At 45.8% G+C, this 10,926-nt stretch overlaps 1 pseudogene; it reads left to right on the forward strand.

Annotated features, from left to right (window-relative positions):
• Positions 1-7,817: 7,817 nt before the first annotated feature.
• Positions 7,818-10,562, forward strand: LOC150066316 (golgin subfamily A member 2 pseudogene; annotated as a pseudogene).
• The last annotated feature ends 364 nt before the right edge of the window (positions 10,563-10,926 follow it).

A 10,926-nucleotide genomic window follows, 5' to 3' on the forward strand; every position in this document is an offset into this window, starting at 1 on the left:
GTATAGTTAGACTTAAGGAAGAAGGAAGAAATGAACTTAGTAAAGCAGGCTGGCTGCATGATTCTGTTGTTTTTTCTTACTATTTTACCTCTGCAGACCATCCTGTGCAGATTACCACTTGACGGTTGCCAAATTTTCACATGCTGACTTCTGAAATTCACTATCAGCAGTTAGGCTACATTGCTGTGTTTCACATTAACCTTAGCAACTGTACATAATGTCACAATCCAATGGTATTTGACAGTATTTATATATACGTTTGAGAAGCATTTTTTAATGGGATTTGTATTTTTAAATTTAGTGTGTATTAAAAAGATGTGTTTGAGTGAAAAATTATTATATATACACATATATATATATACTATTATCTGTTATCGAAGCCAGGAGTTCAGCCTAGCATGCACAAAGACCTAGGTTCAATACCTAGGTACCACATAAATAGAAAAGGCTGGAAGTCCTCTTCTTTAATATAGTATTAAAATTCATATCCAGAAGGAAAGGAACGATCATAAAGAAGATCCAAATAGGGAAAGAGGAAGTGAAACTTTCCCTGTTTGCAGATGCCATGATTTTGTATTTCAAGAACCCTATAGACTCCACTCCCAAGTTGCTTGAGCTGAATCGAAAGTTTGGCAAAGTAGCAGGGTATAAAATTGACCCTCAACGGGAGTTTGGCTAATGGTAGACTGCTTGCCTAGCATGCACCAAGACCCGGGTGTGATTCCTCGGTACCACATACATAGAAAAAAGCCAGAAGTGATGCTGTGGCTCTAGTGGCAGAGCTATAGCCTAGAGAAATCCAAGAATAGTACTCAGGCCTTGATTTCGAGACCCAGGACTGGCAAAAAATCAACTGATTCCATGTATGCCAACAACTAAAAGAGTGAAGCAGAAATCAGGAAGGCAATTTCTCTTGCAAGAACCTCAAAGAAAATAAAGTACTTAGGAATTAAGAAAGTATGGGACCTTTATGATGAGAACTTTAAAAATTGAAAAAGCAAATTAAAGCAGAACTGAGGAATTGGAGAAAAAAGAAGAAATTTGAGGAGTAAGTTTAATCTCAGTAGACACAAGTGAAAAAAGACTATACAATAAGTGTGAAAAAAAGTTAGTTGTACTTGTTAGATAATACCCAGAATTTATTTGTATTTGGATATTTGAAATTTGATAGGGAAGGGGGGAAAACCAAGACGGGTGGGGGGTTTGGGGGGGGAGGGAAATGGGTACCAAGACATGTAAAAGGGTATCAATGTATGTGAATTAATGCACCTTCTATCTGGCAAATATTATGTAACCCTTTTACTAATTACAATAAAAAAATTAAAATAAAAGACTATACTATAAGTGTGAAATAAAGTTAGTTGTACTTGTTAGATAATACCAAGACTTCGTCAGAAACCACACAAACATAACAGGTACAAAGAACAAAGGAAAGTTCATTGCCAGCCAAAGGACCCAGCAAGACCCCTTCTCACACACTCCTGAGAAGAAGCGCTATTGTCTGTGGTAACCTATATACGCTGTGGAGTTTAGGGGGCAGAGAGAAGGTGGAGATCCTGGAGTGGAAGTGAGGACTACGGGCTTCATCATTGGTGGACTAGGATTTAAGGCTGCTGTCCAAATGTTAGGTAAGGGGCTCAGCAGATGCTCAGACCTGAAGGTCACTGTAGGGGATCCTGTAGCCTTATATGGTTTATAGCCTCCCAGAGGAGTGTCATCCCAAAGTTTAGGGGTGTGAGCTAGCTATTTACTGCCATAATCACAGGGCATGGTGTTGCTTGTGCAGGGCACACTAAGCTTATAGGGGAAAAAGCAGGGAGAAGGGGCCTTGAGCCACCACTGATTATTTCCAGCTTTGACCAAATGGACCTGGGAAGGGTTATGCTAAGCTACAAGCTAAGCTGTGGGAGAGGAAGTCCCTGGGTCTACGCTATCAATATTTTTAAGATATTTGTTTTAGGAAAAATAAAGTAGGTTCAAAGAAATATATCTGTAAATGTGAAACTTTAACAATAAATTCATTGTAAAAAGTATCGAGGATGGCAGGAATGAAATTTTACCATTCACAGTTCGTGCTCTATACCACTTGAGTCACAGGGCCATTCACAGTTTTCTGGTGGTTAATCATTGATAGTGTTGTAAGGAAACTTAGTTGTGAGAAGCAGAGAAACAATCACTTCAAAGGCTAAATTATGAGCCTTTTTTTTTCAGCAGACCTAGGGCTTGAACTCAGGGCTGTACACTGTCCTTGGGCTTTCTCAAGGCTAAAGGCCATTTCCTTGAGCTAAAGCACCACTTCTAGCTTTTTCTATGTATGTGGTACCTAGGAGTGGAACCCGGGTCTTTGTGCATGGTAGGCAATCACTCTATCACTAGAGAGCCAGAGGACTACTATGTTTTTTTCATTGTATGTTTTTGGCTCCTTTATTTTATTTTATGTTATTTTATTTCTGGGTCTTCTATTCTGTTCCATTGGTTTTCAGCTCTATTTTTGAGCCAATACCCGGCTGTTTTTGTTATGATGGCTGCATAGTAGAACTTAATTTCTTTCTTTAGACCTCTACAGTTTCCACTGAGTAGATCCTATACATAATTAACAAGGTTAATTCCTAAATATTTTACTCTTTCTGAGAATATTGCTCATGGGCTCTTTTCTTGGCATCTTCCTGGTAGTATCCCTGATCTTATTGATTTGAGTCTCCTTTATTCATTAATCTTGCCAAGAGTCCTGCCATTTTTATTAAATATTTCAAAATTCCAGCTTTTAAAATTTTTTTGTATATAATCTTTTCTTTAATTTCTTGCTGGGCGTGGTGACTCATGTCTATAATCATTAGCTACTCAGGAGGCTGAGATCTGTGGATTGATGTTCAAAGCCAGCCCAGGTACTACAAACCTATGAGACTTTAATCTCCGATTAATCACCAGAAAACCATAAGTGGTGATGACACTCAGTGGTTAGGGTGGAAGCCTTGAGATGAAGATCTCAGGGATAACGCCCATGCCCACAGTTCTAATCCCATGACAGAAAAAAATAATTTTTTCTTGATTTCTGCCCTCATCTTTGTTATCGCTCTCCATCTAGTAGCTTTGATTTTAATTTTTTCTTGTTTTTCTAGCTGTTCTAATTGGATTATGAAATTATTTGCTTGGTCTGCTTCTGTTTTCCTTATATATGTCCTTACAACTATGAACTTTCTCCTCAGCACTGCTTTTACTATATCCCAGAGATTCAATTGGGATATATTTTCATTTTCATTGACGTGTAAGACTATTCTAATGCCTTTAATATGTTTTGTGACCCAGCTGTTATTTAGTAGTGTGTTGTTCAACCTCCATGTTTTGAGTAATTCCTGCAGTATGCTTTTTTGTTAAGAAATGTGGTTGATTCCACTATGATAGGATAGGATGCAAGGGATTATGTTAATCCTCTTGTATTTGCTTAGATTCTCTGTGTGAACTATATGATTTATTGTGGAGAATGACCCATGTGCTACTGAGAATAATGTACTGAGTTGTTATTGGGTGGAAGACTCTGCAGTATCTGTTAAGTCCATTTGGGTTATGGTGTCATTTAGTTCAGAGGCTTCTTTGCTCATCCTCTGTTTAGGTGACCTGTCCATTGGTGAAAGTGGTGTATTGAAGCTTACCATTACTATTGTGTTTGTGTCTGTCTTGTTCTGTAAGTCTGAGAGTGATTGTTTAATGTATTTAGGTCCTCCATTGTTTGCTGCTTATCACTTGATAACTGTGATTTCCTCTTCATGGATTGTTCCTTTTATTGTCATGTAATTACCTTTTTTGTCTTTTTCATTTTATCAGATTCCACTACACTCTGTCTACTCCTGCCTTTTTTTTTGCCTGTCCCTGGCTTGAGTTCAGAGTGTGAACACTGTCCTTGGATCTTCTCAAGGCTAGAGTTCTACCCCTTGAGCCAGAGCAGCACTTCTGGTTTCTATCTTTGACTGTGAGATGGATCCCTTGGAGCCAACAAATGGATGAAATGCTTTTTCTGATCCAATCTGCAGTTCTTTTTTCTTTTGATTGGAGAGGTGAGTCTGTTAATGTTTAGTTATAGAGAGCTGTGTAATGTTTCCTGCCATTTTCTTTCTTTCCTGTGTTTTGCTTCTTTCCTTTTCCTGTTCTTACTAAATTGATCTTGTAGTGACTTCATTCTGATGTGGTTCCCTGATTTTAATAATTTTCTTCAGATTGTATTTCTCTTTCCAGAATTTTTTTGTAGTTCTTGCTTAGTGCCCATGAATTTCTGTAATCTGTGTTGATCATGAAAGGTTTTAGTCTCACCAACAAATGTAAATGCTAGGTTTTGTGAGTAAATGAGTTTGGGTTGGCAGTTGTTCATCTTCAGAGTTTGAATGGTCCCTTTCTCGACTGTCTTCACATTGAGAGTTTGTATGTAAAGGTACCCAGTGATCCTGAATCTTTTTTTCATTTAATATAGCTCATTCTTTAATTTTGAAGCATTTAAAATCAGTTCCTTGCCTCTCTGGTCTAGTGATTTTACTATGATGTATCTAAAAGTGTTTCTTCTAGGATCCTGTGTACTAGGTTTTCTCTATGCTTCTGCTATGAGGGTGAGATTTTCTCTCTTAACACTGGGGAAGTTTTCTGTGATAATCTTTAATGAATGAATGTTACAACCCTCTATTGCGGTACTCCTCCCACACACTGATTCCAGTTATACGTGCATTTGATGTTGGCTTTTGGGTTTGGTTGCAGTCTTGACTGTCCATAGAGCTTGTAATCTTTCTTGGTGATCTACCTATTTAGGTTCAGGAAATGTAAGGACTGGGGCCCAAGCTCTGCCTATTGGTGTCCAACAGGTTGCAGCCTTTCCTTGACCTAGGCTTGTGCCTGCTGGGTGGCCTAACCCTATGCTAATGTGCTTTGTCACTTGACAGCTCCTGGTAGTGGGGGAGCTCTTCCAGCAGCTGGAGAAGGCACACTATTCCCAGCTCCAGTTAAGGGCCAGAAGCCTAGACAGCTTGAGTTTCCACTTGTGATGCACTTGATGGCATATCCCAGTGGGTAGAGGATACTCCTCCAGTTGCCAGAGCTTGTGTGTGATTCATGGCTTCACCTGGACCTGTGGGTCAGGCTGTTTGAATTCCCAACCACAGCCAGTTGGCTTGGGTGTTTCCAGTGTGTGGGGCATGCTCGATCGGCCTGGTTCCATGGAGACTGCTGGAGCTTGCTGGAGTTTCCTGGTATCAGTAGGACCAGTGGCCAAGGTGCTTAGAATTCCCACCATGAGCAAGTTGGCTTGGGAAGTGCCAGTGGGTGGTATGCTCCTCCACTGGGCTGCTGTGGTGCACTGGTGTTTTGCAGTTTCAGCAGGGTTGGTGGCCCAGGTGGTTTGAAATCCCATGTAGAGGAGAGCTGGTTTTGGAGGTGTCAGCAGGTGTGGCATGCTCCACTGGCTGCTGGGGCACACAGATCTTTGCAGGGTCAATCTCTGCAAGGGTGTGGCTTCTAGTCCTTGCTTTCCCTCTTGGTAGCCCATACTGTGGGGAATTGTGGGTCCTGTGGCCTTCCAGGCCAGCAGGTGTGGTGTGCGGTGTGAGGAAGCATTCTGTCTGCTTTGGCCTCCACAAATGTGCTGTTCCTTCTGGGGTGGGAGTGGGAAGGGCCCAGGTCAAGCTCTTTAGCTCACTGCCAGCTCTGTTTCCCATGGGTGTTGGGGAGGTTCTGCAGCCTGGTACTCACTGTTTCTGGGCCTGGTTAATGGCTGTCCAGTGATGCTGTGGCAGATTTCTGTACCTATGATCTGGAGATTCCTGATTGCCAGGCTGACGCCATACTGTGTTGTACTGATTGTGGACTGAGCAGTGTGGAAGTGGGAATTCTCCAGGTCTGGTTTCAGGGTTCCTATGATCCCTGTCTCTGTCTGTGCTGTCCAGGTCTGGCATGGTGAAAATTTCCTGTGTTTGGGTTCTGTGGTCCACTGATGTTTCCAAAGTCCAAGGTGACAGCAGGCTGCTTTCACAGCTTACCAGTGGTGACCCAGAGAGGGGGAGGGGGTATTTGCAATTCACTCTTTGGATGTGCAGATTCTGAGGGTTGTTTTTTTTTTCTCTTGTACTTCATTCCTTTGATTTTTTGCTTGCTAGGATTTTATTGTTGTCTATTTCTAAGGAGAACTGCATGTTGGAACCCCAAGTCTTTTTACTTGGAGAAAGCTAGGGAATTTCCCTACTTTTGCAGCATCATCTTGAATATGCAGCCTGATTTTGAAGACAACATTTTGCTTTTTCTTCTCCTGAAGCCTGAGTTCACATAGAAAACGTTTACACTCTAATGAAAATTTTTCTATATGCAAAAATTACAAGTACTTGCTCTGTGTCCCAAAATTTCAGAGTATCTTTCTAAAATGCATACCACTGTAAAATAGCATTGCAATCAAATTACTTCACAGATTAACATTTTTAGGTAACTTGTTCAATCGAATTACCTCTGACTGATGGAGAGATTTTTTTTTTTTATCGGGCATGGGACTTGAACTCTGGAACTGGGTGTTGTCCCTGAGCTTTTTAGATCAAGGTTACCACCCTACCCCATGAGTCATAGTACCACTTCTGGTTTTCTGGTCGTTAATTGAGGACAAGAGCCTCACGGACTTTAATGTCTGGGCTGGCTTTGAAGCGCAATCCTAAGATATTAGTCTCCTGTGTAGCTAGGATTGCAGATGTTGTGCCCAGATTTTGGGGTCCCTAAAGACCACCAAGGATCCGAATCTGATGTAAGAGCACGAGATTCTTTATTGCAAGCTCGAACGTGGACTCACAGCCAACACCGACACAGCAGGTCTGAGTTGAGAGAGTACCGACTTCCTGTTGTACAATGTTTTTATAGGGTTAGCTCAAAGGGTTGATGTATTATGAATTGATTGGCTAGTGTTAGAGGATACGTGTGCAGTTCATGCTTAGGGGATACATGCCAAGCTGCCGGGCAGCTGGAGGACAGCTGGTCAGGATATCTCAATGGTTATTTTATCCTAGGGCCTCAAATCACTGAGAATAGTCTGTAATTTATTACTTTCTTTGAAACTGCTACCTCTGCTGGTTTAGAGTTAGTTCAGAGTGACCTTCTGGCGGGGCCTGCTTAAAAATAACTTTTTACTGAAGTTCATCTTCAAAATTAATTTAGGCTTTCCAGTGTGAGCCACTGTGTCTGGCCTTGATGAAGAGATTTTTTAAGACATAGATATTTGGCAGTAAATTGTGAAATGCAAGAAGGTATGTACAGTGATGGACAGTTCTGTCTGCATTCTTTATTCTCCATTTGAATTCTGAGATCCCATCCCCTGAACTTTGGTCATGAGAATCTGCAGAACAAGATGGTCTAGGACAGAGGCCTGAAACTGACATCCCAGGATCCTAAGTGACTGGAACTATGTGATGGAGGTCATGGCCATTAACAGACCCCAGTAGAACTGTGCAGGCTACCAGGTAGAGGAGGTCCCTAACTGACCCCATGTGGGAGGGACTGCCTAGGAGAGGTTCAGATGCAACTGTCAGTGGGCCTTTAGCATTCTGCCTGCATCACAAAATTCTGGCCACACCTCCAATTTTTCATGTTGCTCTGACCAATGGGATACAAGAATTGAGGCCCCGCCCACATTCCATGCTGCCCAGTAACACCAGGATTCCCTCTATTAGCTCACACCACTACAGGAGTTGAGGGATGTAGAGGTGGTGAGTGGTGAGTGAGCGAATCGAGGTGACATTGCAGATACCGTTGGAGGTAGACAGAGTTACTGGTGATTGTGAGAAGTGAGTGGAGTTTAGAGCCTGGGAATGTGGCCGCCCCACCTTCACCGTCCCAGTGCTGGGATGTCTGAGCAGACGAGAAGAAAAAAGGTAGCTGCAGGAAGGAAAATACTGCAGGAATACCAGCAGAGAAATCATCCTGATAGACCTGCAGCATCCAAGAACAAGAAGAACACTAGACTGGGAGGTAAACCCAAGACAAACACCTCTGGGGACTGTCCTGTACTCAAGGGGGCAGCCCAAGACCACGCACACCCTGAGCCTCCCCCTCCAATGGGCACTGTCAGAGCTGCCAGGGGTAAGGGGGTCACAGGTCATAGTCACACCGAGGACCTGGAAAGGCAATGCCAGCACCTGGTGCTTGCCCTGGACTCCAGCACCACACACATCCAGCAGCTGTATAGAGACATCCAAAAACTGAACCAGGAGAAGGAAGACCTGCAAGATCAACAGAGCGGGGAGAACCAGAAGATGGCCTGTGTGCAGGAAGCCCTGAGAGCAGAGCTGGAGCAACAGAAGCTATGCATACAGATGCTGAGCTCAGAGAAATGGGATTTGCAATCTGCCCTGGCCCACATGCAGCAGGTGACCAGTGAAAGAGCACTGGCGCAGGAGAGTCTCACCAGCCGCCTGCAGGCTGCAGAGCAGCGTGTGGCAGAGCTAGAGATGACCTCGTCTGCAGACTGCACCAAGCAGATGGAGGCCGAGCAGAACAACATAGAGCTCCTGAAAGCCCTGAACCGTGTGAAGCTGCAGCTCCAGGGGAAGGCAAGGCTCTGTGAAGACCTGGAGGACGAGAACACAGTGCTACAGGAGAGGCTGGAAGAGCTCCTGACCGAGAAGGCCGCCATGAAGATCCAAGTGCACGAGGGCCAGCAGGCACTAGAGGAGCGGGCAGCATTGGAAAGTCAACTCAACCACATGAGAGAGATGGTGAGAGCATTGCAGTTGGAGAGAGACACCTTTGCAAAGGACCTGAGGGTGGAGAGGTGCATGGGGCAGGAGAAGGTCCAGCAGCTGGCAGAACAGGTGAGCCAGCTGAGAGAGGAGAAGGAGCAGGGGCTGGGGCAGGTTGGGGAGCTGGAGAGCAGGCTGGTGGAGCTGAGAAAGCAGCTGTCAGAGCTGCAGCCCCCGCAGCCCCCCGCAGGCCCATGTGAGGCTGAGCAGCAGCTGCAAGCCCAGGCCCTGCAGTGGCAGCAGGAGCTCAAGACCGTGCAGGAGCAGCTTCACATGCAGGTGGAGGAGAACCAGAGCCTCAGTCTCCAGTACCTGGAGCAGCAGCAGCGGCTGTGGATCCTGGAGAAGAAGGCTGAGGAGTAGGATCAGCACGCTGAGGATCGGCGCAAGATCCTGGAGACGATGGAAAAGGAGCACGAGACCATGAGATGCACCCTGGTGCTCAACCCAGAGCTCAAGGAACAGCTGGGCCAGCTGCAGGATGCCTTGCAGAGGCTGAGCGCTGAGAAGGGGGAGCTGGCCAGCCTCCTGCAGTCAGAGCAGCAGGAGAAGACAACCCTGCAGGAGAAGCTGGCCAAGCTGGAGGAGAAGTTGAGAGAAGACCAAGAGATGGTTGGGTTGCAGAGCGAAGTGGCTGAGGAGCTGCAGGATCTGCGTGACAAGAACCTGGCCCAGATGCAGGAGCTCATAGCCACTCGGGAACAGCACAGGGCCTCCAGCCAGCAGCTGAGCTCCGAGAAGGAGGCCCTGCAGCAGCACCTGCTGAGGCAGACCCACCTGCTGGAGCAGCTGCAGCAGGAGCAGGTGCAGAGCAAGATGCTGGCCCAGATGGAGAGGGACAAGTTCCAGGACACACTGCAGTGCCTGGAAGCCACCAGACATGAGAATGCGCAGCTGCGGGCCCAGCTGAGCTCTCTGGCTTTTCCCAGGGAAGGAGGAGGCCTGCGCAGAGAAGAAGACAAGGGTGAGGAGGCGACTGCCCCCGATGGGACTGTGCCCGAGGACGTGGACAACCCCCAAAGCATGTGTGATTTTTATGAGGAAGCACTGTCCATTGCAGAGTGCAAGAAGGCGAGGCTCTGCAGGCAGCTGCAGGAGCAGCAGGCCCGCTGTGGTTGCCTGAGTCAGCTGGCAGCCCAGTGGCAGAGAAATCTGGAGGGCCAGGCCCTCTTCCCCAAGCGCTGGATCCATGGCTTGTTTGGGAAGAGGAAGGAGGAAGCGCAGGCGCCCAAGAAGCTGAAGATCTGCTTCCACGAAGACCTGGCTGCCCAGGTGGATGGCCAGAGTGCAATGGATGACCTCCAGCGTTGCTGCAGCCAGCTGGCACAGCAAGTGAGCATCCTGGAAGAGACCATCGTTTCCTACAAAGAGCAGATGGGAGTCCTGGAGAAGCTGTGTCAGGAAAAAGATGAGTGTGTCAGCCAGCTGTCCCAGGAGAAGAGGAAGAAGAAGGAGGAGCTGCAGGAGCTGCTGCTGTGCCTTGCAGGGGAGGGCACAGAGTGCCAGGACAAGATGCTGGCAGCCTCCCAGGCCCCTGCTGCCCAGGCCCCCTCACACCTCTCGGGGCCCCTGAAGATGGAAGTCAGGAAGGTCCAGCAAGAGTTGGAAGTCTTGTGTCTTGAAGAAAACTTGGCACCTGTCCATGGAGAGGCTGGGGCCCCTGGGCCCCTGGAGAACCCCACTGCAGAGCCTCCTGTGCAGCTGCTGCCTGCTGTGCAAGCCCTCGGAGACCCCGCAGGCTTGGGCCAAGAGTTCTGCCTCCCTTTCTTCTACAAGGCTGAAGCAAAGGATGTGTTTGACATAATCACCATCTAGATACTGCAAAGATATATTGGGCATGAGAGTTTAATGGACTGGTCAGGAAAGGGGAGTTAACCACAGGTCAGATAGAGCAGAGGCTGCTGGGAGGTGTCCATAACAAGGCAGGTCTTAAGACTTTATGGGTTCCAGGGACCGGGCCCTAGTCAGGGTTATTATAAGAGGTGAATCCTTTACAAAGGAAGCTGGGAGCAATGACCTTGCTTCATATTAATATTGAATGACACTGATATTAATTAATAATTGGAATGGTTTATAATGTAGTAATATCTTGACTTCATACCATGATATTATCTATTTTTCAAAAAACCTATACATGACAGTATTATATACATGATTTTAATCATTTAATGTACTATGT

The sequence above is a fragment of the Megascapheus bottae genome, chromosome 2 (assembly GCF_031878675.1).
Source record: "Megascapheus bottae isolate mThoBot1 chromosome 2, mThoBot2.hap1, whole genome shotgun sequence".
Classification (NCBI taxonomy): Eukaryota; Metazoa; Chordata; class Mammalia; order Rodentia; family Geomyidae; genus Megascapheus; species Megascapheus bottae.